Below are 12,129 nucleotides of genomic sequence, written 5' to 3'. Positions count from 1 at the left end.
AGAGGGTTGTGGCATAGCAATTGCAAGTACTCTTGGATGGAACAGATTATCTTGACCCATTCCATTCTGGGTTCAGACCTGGTGAATCATCCTTGGTTGCTCTGATGGATGACCTTTATCGGGAGAAGGACAGGGGAAGTGCAACCCTGTTGTTCTTACTTGATCTCTTGGCGCTTTTTTATACCATTGAGCATGGTATCCTTCTGGGCTGACCTGGTGTGATGGGTATTGGAGGCTCTGTTTTACAGTCGTTCTAATCTCCAGGGTCATTTTCAGAGAACAATATTGGGTGATTGTCTTTCGCCCCCCCTGGCAGTTGTTCTGTGGGGTGTGCAGAGTACCATCTTTTCCTCCCTGCTGTTTAACATCTATATGAAGCCAACAGTACACTGATGATACCCAGCTCTATTTCTCTGTAACATCTGAATTGGGAGAGGCAGTGCAAGCCCTGGACCAGTGCCTGGACTTGTTGGTGGGCTGGATGAGGGCCAATAAAATGAGTCTGAATCCTAGCAAGATGGAGACACTGTGGGTTGGTGGTTCCCAACTTCGGATAATTGGTCAGTTGCCTGCTTTGGATTGGGTCGTATTCCCTCTGAAAGAGCAGGTCTGTAGTCTGGGGGTGCTCCTGGATCCATCTTTGTCACTAGAGGCCCAGGTGACCTCAGTGGCTAGGAGTGCCTTTTACCAGCTTCGGCTGATAAGACACAGGATATCGCCACCATGTCACCCCACTGCTGAAAGAATTGCACTGGCTACCTATTAGCTACTGGGCAACATTTAAGGTTCTAATTTTGGTGTACAAAGCCCTATACAGCTTGGGACCAGGATACCTGAAAGACCGTCTTACCCATTATTTACCCAGTTGATCACTGTGCTCTGCAGATACCATCTTATCAGGAGGTCTGTTCTACACAACATAGGAAGTGGACCTTTTGTGTAGTGGTACCTACCCTTTGGAATTCCTTCCCCTTAAATATCAGACAGGTGCCATCTCTGTTATCTTTTCAGCACCTACTGAAGACATTAGTCTTTCAGTAAGCCTTTTAAGTGGAGATCTTGTCCCAGTTTGTGTCTGTATTGGCATTGCTTTTTAAGAAAGCTTTAAAAAGATGTTTTTAAAGATGTTTTGTTTTAATATGTTTTTAAGTATGTTTTGTTGTAATATATTTTAAAGCCTGTTTTTATGATGTTTTAGAGTTTTTTGGTGCTTTTGTTTGCCGAAGTGTGTCTTCGAGTTTGACTTATGGCCACCCTATGAATCAGCGACCTCCAATAGCATCTGTTATGAACCACCCTGTTCAGATCTTGTAAGTTCAGGTCTGTGGCTTCCTTTATGGAATCAATCCATCTCTTGTTTGGCTTTCCTCTTTTTCTACTCGCTTCTGTTTTTCCCAGCATTATTGTCTTTTCTAGTGAATCATGTCCTCTCATTATGTGTCCAAAGTATGATAACCTCACTGTCATCATTTTAGCTTCTAGCTGTAGTTCTGGTTTAATTTGTTCTAACACTCAATTATTTCTCTTTTTTGCAATCCATGGTATTCACAAAGCTCTCTTCCAACATCAAATTTCAAATGAGTTCATTTTTCTCTTATCCACATTTTTCACTGTCCAATTTTCACATCCATACATAGAGATCGGGAATACCATGGTTTGAAGGATCCTGATTTTAGTGTTCAGTTATACATCTTTGCATTTGAGGACCTTTTCTAGTTCTCTCACAGTTGCCCTCCCCAGTCCTAGCTTTCTTCTGATTTCTTGACTATTGTCTCCACTTTGGTTAATGACTGTACCAAGGTATGGATAATCCTTGACAAGTTCAATAATAATAATAATAATAAATTTAATTTTTGTGTCGCCTATCTGGCCGAAGCCACTCTAGGCGACGTACAAACTAAAATTCAGTAAATTACAATACAATAGAAATAAAATACAATAAAATCAGAACGATCATTAATCACAGCAGCATGAAATCAGTTAGGGCGATCAATAGATAATAAAATATCCCAAAAAAGTTAGCCCTCCCCGGAATTCCTGAAGGCCTGTCCAAAAAGCCAAGTTTTTAATGCCCGGCAAAATATATCCAGGGAAGGGGCATGGCGAAGATCGAATGGGAGGGAGTTCCAGAGAGTGGGGGCCGCCACTGAAAATGCCCTCTCTCTAGTCCCTACCAACCTAGCTGTTTTCGTTGGTGGGACTGAGAGAAGGCCCTGTGTGGCTGATCTGGTTGGGCGGCTTAATTTGTGGTACTGGAGGCGCTCCTTCAGATAAACTGGGCCGAGACCGTATAGGGATTTAAAGGTTAATACCAACACCTTGAATTGGGCCCGGAAAACAACTGGCAGCCAATGTAGGTGAAATAATACTGGCGTGATGTGATCACGGCGGTGGCTGTTTGTAAGCAACCGAGCCGCCGCATTCTGCACCAGTTGTAGTTTCCGGACCGTTTTCAAGGGTAACCCCACGTAGAGCGCATTGCAGTAGTCTAATCGAGAGGTGACCAGGGCGTGTACCACCAGTGGGAGCTGATGAATAGGGAGGTAGGGTTGCAGCCTCCGTATGAGATGTAATTGGTACCAAGCTGCCCGGCTCACTGCCGAAATCTGAGCCTCCATGGACAGCTTGGAATCAAGAACCACCCCGAGGCTGCGGACCTGATCTTTCAGGGGTAAACTCACCCCATTAAACTGTAGGTCAACAGCACCCAACCTCCCCCTGTCACCCACAAGTAGCACCTCGGTCTTATCAGGATTGAGCTTCAGTCTGTTCCTTCCCATCCATCCACTCACGGATTCCAGGCACTTGGACAAGGTCTCCACAGCCATCTCTGGTGAAGATTTAAAGGAGAGATAGAGCTGCGTGTCATCTGTATATTGATGACATCGCAGCCCGAAACTCCTGATGATAGCTCCCAGCGGCTTTACATAGATGTTAAATAGCATGGGAGAGAGGATAGAACCCTGTGGCACTCCGCATGTGAGGGGCCAAGGGTCTGAAACCTCATCTCCCAATGCTACCTGTTGATGCCTGTCAGAGAGAAAGGAACGGAACCACTGCAAAACAGTGCCTCCTATTCCCAATCCTTCCAGGCGATCCAACAAGATACCGAGGTCGACAGTATCAAAAGCCGCCGAGAGATCCAGGAGGACAAGAAAGGTGGATTCTCCCCCGTCTAATGCCCTCCTCATATCATCCACCAGAGCGACCAAGGCTGTTTCAGTACTATGTCCAGTCCTGAAACCCGATTGGTATGGATCCAAATAATCCGTTTCATCCAAGTGTGCTGCCAACTGGCCAGCCACCACTCGCTCAATGATCTTCCCCAAAAATGGCAGATTTGAAACGGGGCGAAAGTTGTTCAAGACTTTGGGATCCAAGGAGGCCTTTTTCAAAATAGGTTTTATAATTGCCTCCTTGAGGGCTGGTGGCAAAACACCCTCCTTCAAGGATGCATTTAACCACCACCCTGATCCCTTCGCCTAATTTCTCCCTACATTTCATAAGAAACCATGATGGGCAAGGATCAATCAGACAGGTGGTAGGCTTTACCGTTGAAAGCACCTTGTCCACATCCTCAGAAGGGAGAGGCTGGAACCGATCCCACAGAACCGGACTGCAATTGGTCAACTCTGGATCCCCCACTGCATACACAGCGTACGGAATTGAGTTCTTCAGGTGCTCGACTTTATCAGCAAAGTGCTTTGCCAATTTGTCACAGGAAGCCTTAGAATGTTCCAAGGGTTCCTGAGCAACTGGACCGACCAGGCTTCGGACCACTTGGAACAGCTTCCTGGGACAGCACTCTGCGGATGCAATAGAGGCAGCAAAGAAATCCTTCTTTGTTGCCCTCACTGCCACCTGGTAGGCAGCTATTGCTGCTCTAACCTGTGTCCGAGCATCTTCAGAACGGGATTTTCGCCACCAGCACTCTAGTCGTCTCACCTCCTGCCTCAGACTACGCAACTGGGGTGTATACCACGGAGCCGTCTGAGTCCTATTTAGGGGGAGAGGACGTTTCGGAGCCACCCAGTCTAATGCCCTGGTGATTCCCTCATTCCACTCCATCACCAGGTTTTCGACCGGGCGACCTTCAGCAGGTTCCAATTCCCCCAGCGCAGTCAGGAATCCCTCTGGATCCATCAGGCACCTAGGGCGGACCATTCTAATAGGTCCTTTACCCCTGCGGAGGGAGTGTGGCATCGAGATGTCAAAATTCACCAGATAGTGATCTGACCATGACACGGGGGTAAAAGAAATAGCCTCCAACTTCAGAACACTTCCTACCGCTCCCAGGACAAATACAAGGTCGAGAGCATGACCAGCTACATGGGTGGGCTCAGTATTATTAAGGTGCAGTTCCCAGGAAGCCATGGTTTCCAGGAAATCCCGAGGGGCTCCACTGAGGGTGGTCTCAGCATGCACGTTGAAATCCCCCAGTACTAAAAGCTCTGGGGTCAACGCTCGTACATCCAAGACCACCTCGAGCACCTCGGACAGGGAATCTGCCGTGCAGCGAGGCGGGCGGTACACGAGCAAGATCCCCAAACTGCCCTTCAGGCCCAACCTCCAGTACATGCAATCAACAACCTTGGTCCTTGGGAGCGGAGGCCTGGTGAAAATCAAAGACTCCCGGTAGATGACTGCCACTCCCCCTCCCCGCTTACCTACCCTCGGTTGCTGTGCATAATAGAAACCCGGCGGACACATGGCCTTAAGGATGGGAGCTGAGGCCTCATCCAGCCAGGTCTCCGTGATACACACCAGGTCTGTGCACTCATCCAGTATCATATCATGGATGACAGATGTTTTTTGTGTCACAGACCTGGCATTACACATCAGCAATCAAAGGTCGGTAGGAATCCTGCTTCCCCCAGTTAACTTCTGGTTTTGGGCAGACCTGGAACACGGGATAGGTATTATGCATCTATCCCGTGTTCCTCTAAATTGACATGGTCTGCCCCTAGCATCAATCCGGCACCTGCCGCCCAAACTTGGTATAGCTTGGCCCCCCTCCTTCTCTGTTTCATCCCTCCTTGGTTTGCACATGCCCCTATCCCTAATTGCCCGCTGGACAGGCCTATCTTAAATAATACAACAAATAAACATAAAAACCCACCCCTTACCCCCCGGGGGCTGCCAGTCATTTCTTGTACACCACGACAATATACAAACAACATACATACAACAAACATGTAATTAGAACAAAGATACAACACATAACATACGACATAAGACAGACAATACACAACTTACACCTTACATACAACATGCATTTGAGTGTAATCACTCCATACAATTCAATGTCCTCATAATAACTTAGAATATGTTGGCTATAATTCTTGGTATCCTTAGTTGCAGGAAAGTATGAAGACTTGGGGACTGTTCAAAAGGCTTCCTATCAGGAATGACTCAGAAGGCACCTTGCATGAAATTAGAGATGGAGAGAGAGGGAGAATCATCATAAAACAACTGGCAAAAAAAACCACACTTAACAATAGTCCACAGCAAGTTTTTTTTAAAAAAAAACACAACAGCAATGCTGGAAGCTGTCTTATACAGAGTCAAACCATTGGTCCATCTAGCTCAGTTTTGTCTACACTGACTGGCAGCAGCTCTCCAGGATTTCAGACAGGGAGTCTCTCCCAGCCCAAACCTGGTGCCCTCCAGCTGCTTCAGATTGCAACTCTCATCTACCCCCAACCAGGAAGGCCAAATGGAGTTGCAGTTCCAGACATCTGAAGGGCATCAGGTTGGAAAAGGCTGTTCTAAGCTACAGTAAGAGACAGCCCTGGATGATCTGGGAGCAGGTCTTCCTCTGTTGTAGAATGTTCCTCTATTTTGTGATGTCATCAGAGCAATCCATGCCCTCTTTCTGCTGGGATAGACAGGGGTGGCAGATTGGGGGCAGGTGCCCCTCAGCCCAGCTCTGCCAGCCTCCAGTAGCCTCCACCTGCAAAGTGATGCCAGCATAACTCCGCCAGGGTGCAGCTTCCAGATAGGCAGAAGCCCACAGAAAACCCTGAAGCAAGGGGTTCCAGGGGCAAAGGAGGGGAGGGGCTGAGCCAGCCTGGGATCCATATGATCAGGAGCAATACTGGATACTGGTCAGAGTTTGAAGGGCAGAAGGAAAGATGAGAAAACACTAGTGTGAATGGAGGCACCTACAAGGAGCATACAGATCTGCCTGTGAGGCTCTTTTGATGTCAGTCTATGAATGCGGTGAAACTTTCTGCCCAATCTTTGTGGGCTAATTCAAGACAATTTGACAAAAGAAAAAGAAAAAGTCAACCCAGTGTGAAATGAGCTCCCCAAGGCCCATGCAAGTTGGCTCTAAAAGCATCTCATTTGAGGGTAAATATTAGAAGCTTGATGGTATTTTTACAGTGTTGACCTTTAAAAAAAAAGTGGGGGAAAAGACTCCTTTTAAATGTTAATAATTATTCCTGGGCTCTATTAACTCCCCGGGAAGTTAATAGTTTAAAGATTTTAAAAGGCCTGCAAGGGCTTAAAGACCATCCATTACACAGTGCATCAGTTAATACCTTGTTTTGAGGGTGTTTTTTTTTTTTAAGAAACATTTCCAATACATGGTGTGAAAAGCTTGGGGCAATTCAGAGTCCTGATCCTTGGAGGGAACAAGCTGCAACATTAGGCTTAAATATTTTATTATGAAAGAAACAAACTGTTTATAAGCAGTGCAGCCAAAGCAGTCTGCCATTTTGTCACAGCGCTAGTTTTTCACCCAAGATTAAGTACTCGGTTATATATGACTGGAAGGCAAAATTTCCCTCCATAAACAGCAAAGGAAAGGGTGTGACAGATAATTACAGGAAAATAATATATAAATGTGATGGGTTTTTTTATTGTTTGTACATATATTGTGTTTTTAACTCACCTAGTAAGCAATAACATTTTCAAGTTTTTATTCAGAAAGAACAACAAAAAAGGCAAGGGGATATTTTGTTTGGCTACTTTCTGTTCCAATGGAATGTGCACGTTTTTGAGCTACAGAGAAAACATTGACTTGTACTTGATAATCATTTTGTGAATTTTCCATCTGAAGTGGTATGCTTTGTTAGGTTCAGTAGTGGTTAGGTTTTGTTGCCCTGACAATAAAACAATGCAAAACTGGTGGAATGTGATATATCTCGTTGGGAATTTTAGTTTGCATTACTAAAGGAATATGCTGTCTTACTGATGAAAAACCAAGCTTGCATAGCTGCAGACACACATAGCCGTATCCAACCAAAACCCCAGTACCTTAAGGTTCATCTCTCTCGATATGAATTAACCCAGACCCAGTAATCATCATCAAAGGCCCTTCTTTGTGTGCCCCATCTACATGAAGTATGGAGGGTGGCAACACCAAAAAATGGCCTTTTCAGTGGTGCCCCCTCCAGCTGTGGAATGATCTCCCCCGGGAGGTATACCTGGCACCAAAAGAGAATGGGGGTATTCTGCCTGATTTGGAGAAAGGTCTGGGAAAAATTGAGGCATTTCATCTCTCCATGAAAGGCTGTAACCTACTGGGGCAGTCATGGGGTACCTCTATCATGTGTGATCTTTGCCAGTGTCCCTGTGATCCTTTTCCCCAAACCCTCTCCCAAATCTGGAACCTGCAACCCACAGTCAGTTCCAATGCACCCTCCCCCCATTGATTCAGCATATTTAAGCCATGTATAGTGTAGGCACTAAAGCAAAAACTATGTTTCAAACTATGGTTTTTGTCATTATTGGATTTTTGCTGTTAAAAAAAATAGCAAGTCCACATAGACCGCTAAAGTGTGCCATATGCATAATTTAAATCTCTTCTCAGAAATGTCATTTCGATGTGTTTTTACAACGTTCAAATGCATTTTTCATATACTTTCTTCTTCTGAACGCCTTAAAACCATGCATCTATTTCCCAAAGAGCAAATTCTTTATTTAACTATGCTAACACCTTTACATACCAGTTTGTTTGCTACCCAGGATATGCTTTGGTTTCATTTTTTTGCAATGAGTTCTTTATGGCTGCTATAGCAATTACTATGAAGGATGTAAGGGGACGTACGTTTTTAATGTTTTATTTCTCTGGGTCAGACCATGGCCATTTAAAATGGAAGAGCTTTATAGCACCATCTTATATTTACAGAGAAGTGTGTATCATTGAGTTCAGTGGGGCTTACTCCCATGTAACATAGCAATCCTAAGTACAGGAACCTGGTGGAATTTACGGTGGCTTAAATTAAGCCAGGGTAAGTTACCCTGTTTCATACTCCATTCAGGGGCCTAGCAGAGGGGAAACAAGCCTATAAAATAGAGTTTGACTTGCACCACACTTTTTGCCGGCATAAGTCCCACCGGGTTGCTCGGTTACATGACTTTGCTGAAAGACGTTTGGAATAGGTGTAAACCTCTCTTTGAAAATGGGAAATGGACTGCCTTCAAGTTGATCCCGACTTATGGCGACCCTATGAATAGGGTGTTCATGGTAAGTGGTATTCAGAGGTGGTTTACCATTGCCCAAGGTCACTCACTGGCTCTCCAAACCACTCCTTCCACCAACATTAAATTCTGCCAGCTTAAGTTCCACTGGATGAGCCCCAGCTGCACAAGTTATGCCAGTGTATCTTCAGATATCCTAGATATGCTAGGATTAGGGAGTTAACAGCTCAGCTGGGACAGCACAAGATCCGCAGAGAGAGAGAGAGAGAGAGAGAGAATATTTATTTATTTATTAGATTTCTATCCCGCCCTTCCTCCCAGTAGGAGCCCAGGGTGGCAAACAAAAGCACTAAAAACACTTTAATAACATCATAAAAACAGACTGTAAAATATATTTAAACAAAACAACTTTAAAACATATTAAACAAAACATATTTAAAAACCTTTAAAAACATATTTTTATGAATTATCATAAAACAACTGACAACCCCCCCCCCAAAAAACCCCTAAGAATAGTAAATTTTGTTGTTGTTATATGCCTTCAAGTCGATTACTACTTATGACGACCCTGAATCTTTTTTGGATATATTCATAGGGTTTTCATGGCAAGAGGTACTCAGAGGTGGTTTACCATTGCCTTCCTCTAAGCCTATGGCACCCGGTATTCTCAGGTGGTCTCCCATCCAAGCACTAACCAGGCCTGACCCTGCTTAGCTTCCGAGATCAGACAAGATCCGGTGTGTTCAGGGTAGTATGGCCGTAGGCTATAATAGTAAATAGCAGGCTTAAAAAAAAAAAAAAGAGCAACACAGGAAGCTGCCTCATACAGAGTCAGACCATTGTCCCATCTAGCTCAGTATTGTCCACACTGACTGGCAGCAGCTCTCCAGGGTTACAGACAGAGAACTTTTCCAGCCATACCCGGAGAAGCCAAGGAATGAACTTGGAACTTTCTACATGCAAAGCAGATGTTCCAGCACTGAGCTACTCTCCCCTCCTCCCCAAAAAACCATTATGAACAAAGGAAGCTACCTTACGCCATCTAGCTTTTCCCCAGTCTTGTTTTCTTACTCATGAACTGGTCTTCTCTCATGAGCAGGCAACTATTTGTAAGGAGGGTTTTCTCGGGGTGAAGAGAACTGGCCTGTGGAAGGAGCCTGCTGTTTCCCCTGTGACTGGCCTCACCAGTAAGAAGAGATTTTTCTCCTTTCCCCAGTAGATCCTGCTGGGCTTTAATCTGGGCATTAGCATGGTGGAGATGCCTCTAGTGCCCTAGTGTATATTGACGACATGCCGCATTAACTTTAGAACAGCCTGCTAGCTGGAAGTTGTGACCCAAATCTCCCGGAGGGCACCAGGTTGGAGAAAGCTGCCTTACCAGACTTCCATTGTCCCAATTGCTTACATATTCCAGTATTTTATTTGGGTGCTTTGCTAATGTTTCAGATTCCTCTGCTGTCAAGATCTCTTTGAAATTCTCCAACATTTTCTCAAACAGCTTGTCTCCTTTCCTGACGGAAAGCATGCCTGGAATGAAAGTTCATTAGTCTATTGAAACGTTTCAGTTAATTGCTGAGCTAGTACCGAGGACTGTCAGGTTCATATTTCCATCTGTGCTCAAGCATAGTAATAAAGAATTTTTGTGGACAGGTTAATTTGCCTAAACACTGCATAGTCAATGAGAGCAACAAAGTTGTGGAAGGGAGCATCTGTCAAATTGTGGAGCTGTCCCTCTCTGTTATGCTAACACCTCTGGCTACCCAGAGCTGATGGGAGGGAGGGAAAAACAGCAAATATAATATTGGCGGCTGCAATCAGAATAATGTTATTCAGATGTCGAGCCTCAAATAGCTGGAGACTGGTTTGAGCAGAAGGCTTTGCAGTACCATCCTTTCTCAGGCTAAAATTCCCCATTCAGGTATGTCGTGGATTCACAAATTTAGTTGAGTGTCTCCATTATACCCAATTTATCAATGTTTCTGTTGCCCATCCCTTACTAGAAAAGAAGCATCCTGCATCCCAGGCATGAGTCAAGATACTAGGAAAGATACGCAGGATCTCCTCTCGGTCCCACCGGCCAAAACAGCTCGGCTGGCGTGGACCAGAGAGAGGGCGTTCTCAGTAGTGGCTCCCACCCTCTGGAATTCCCTCCCCTACGATCTTCAACGTGCCTCCTCCCTGATGAGTTTTCGACAAGCGTTAAAGACCTGGCTCTTCAGGCAGGCCTACAGGAACTTTGAGCTAGATTAGTTTGTAATGTTTTAACTGATGTTTTGATGTTAGTTTTAATTGATGAATATGGTTGTATTTATTGTATTGCACATTGTACTTGTTGCTGCTGTAAGTCGCCTAGAGTGTCCAAAAATTGGACAGATAGGCGACTAACAAATTAAAGTTTATTATTTATTATAAAGATATGCGGAAGGGTCGTCGTTCAGTGGTAGAGCATCTGCCTTGCATACAGAAGGGCCCAGGTTTGGTCCCTGGAATCTCCAGGTAGGGCAGGGAGACAACCCTGTGTGAAACCTGGAGAGAGCCGCTGCCAGTTAGTCCACTGTTCTTCAGCCTTGGCTGGGGTTGATGGGAGTTGTAGTTTGACACCATCTGGGGACCCAAGGTTGAAGAACAATGGAGACAGTACTGAGCTAGATGGACCAAGAGTCTGGTTCAGTGTGGGGCATTTTCCTATGTTTCTGGAGTACCATATTCACAATCTTGCCAAGGGCTGAGTATACAAAGAGAGGTTTCAGTTATAGGAATTAAGGAAGCCAGGACCTCGTTTAAAGCCATCCAAGTTGGTGGCCATTACTGCCTCTTGTGGGAGAAAATTCCATAGCATAACTATGCACTGTGTGAAGAAGTACTTTCTTTTGTCTGTCCTGAACAGTTCAGACAGGTCTTTTGCACTCAGGTCCTGTCTGTTGGCATCTGGTTGGCCACTGTGAGAACAGGATGCTGGACTAGATGGGCTACTGGTCTGATCAAGAAGGTCTCCTCTTATGTTGTTTTGTGTTATGTTCTTACATTTTTTGTGTTTATTGCAATGTATGCAAAGATCCCTGTGCATATCTTTTTTGCAAGGCAGGGAGAAGTATTTTCTGGAAACTTGGAATATTCTCTTACACAGGTGAAAGCAGCGATTGAGATTAATATTTGCCAAAGCAAAGTATGCACTAATGAGCCAAAAGCACCAGTTTACCCATATAAAGGTCTGATCAAATTTGGTTAAGCGCTGCTGGGGAATGTTACATTTCAAAATTCTGACCTGTGATTTTCAACTAATAAAACTTCCAGGCTAAGTGCTGATGGCTTTGCTTCATAAGTCACAGTTCAGCATGCACAGGTACCTATTCTTAGATCAGAGATGTCAACCGCGGTAAAGATGATGACTCAGTGTTGAAATGGGTTCAGAGATTAATTGAACATTGTAGTTCATAGACAGATATATGGAGGACTGTGGTTTGAAGCCATGGACTCCGCTGAATTCTCCTTTTTCCCCATGATGGAATAGTTTTATTAAATTTGTAATGACATTACACATCCTTCTTTTCCACTGGTTTATGAGGTGACCTCAAAGATTAATTCCCAGATAGCAGGAGCATGTACTTTTTTATTTCCCTGTTAATGATTTTAATGCTCCAGCTAAAAATTAAAAATTTGGAAGCTGCTGCCTTGCCATAATTAGCTTCTTTATTTAGA

The 12,129-nt window shown here is 44.6% G+C and overlaps 1 protein-coding gene and 1 non-coding gene across 3 annotated transcripts in view; one reads left to right on the top strand and one right to left on the bottom strand.

The window, feature by feature from the left end:
- The window catches only part of CDH4 (cadherin 4), a 1,183,781-nt gene that overhangs the window by 520,806 nt on the left and 650,846 nt on the right, over positions 1–12,129 (top strand). The gene's annotated exons all lie outside the window — the stretch shown is intronic.
- LOC133388177 (5S ribosomal RNA) lies at positions 9,077–9,195 on the bottom strand. Its single transcript, XR_009763670.1, has one exon. It is a non-coding gene; the product is annotated as a 5S ribosomal RNA (ribosomal RNA).

This window comes from Rhineura floridana, chromosome 6 (genome assembly GCF_030035675.1).
Source record: "Rhineura floridana isolate rRhiFlo1 chromosome 6, rRhiFlo1.hap2, whole genome shotgun sequence".
NCBI classification, from domain to species: domain Eukaryota; kingdom Metazoa; phylum Chordata; class Lepidosauria; order Squamata; family Rhineuridae; genus Rhineura; species Rhineura floridana.
This window is presented reverse-complemented; position numbering and strand designations above follow the sequence as displayed.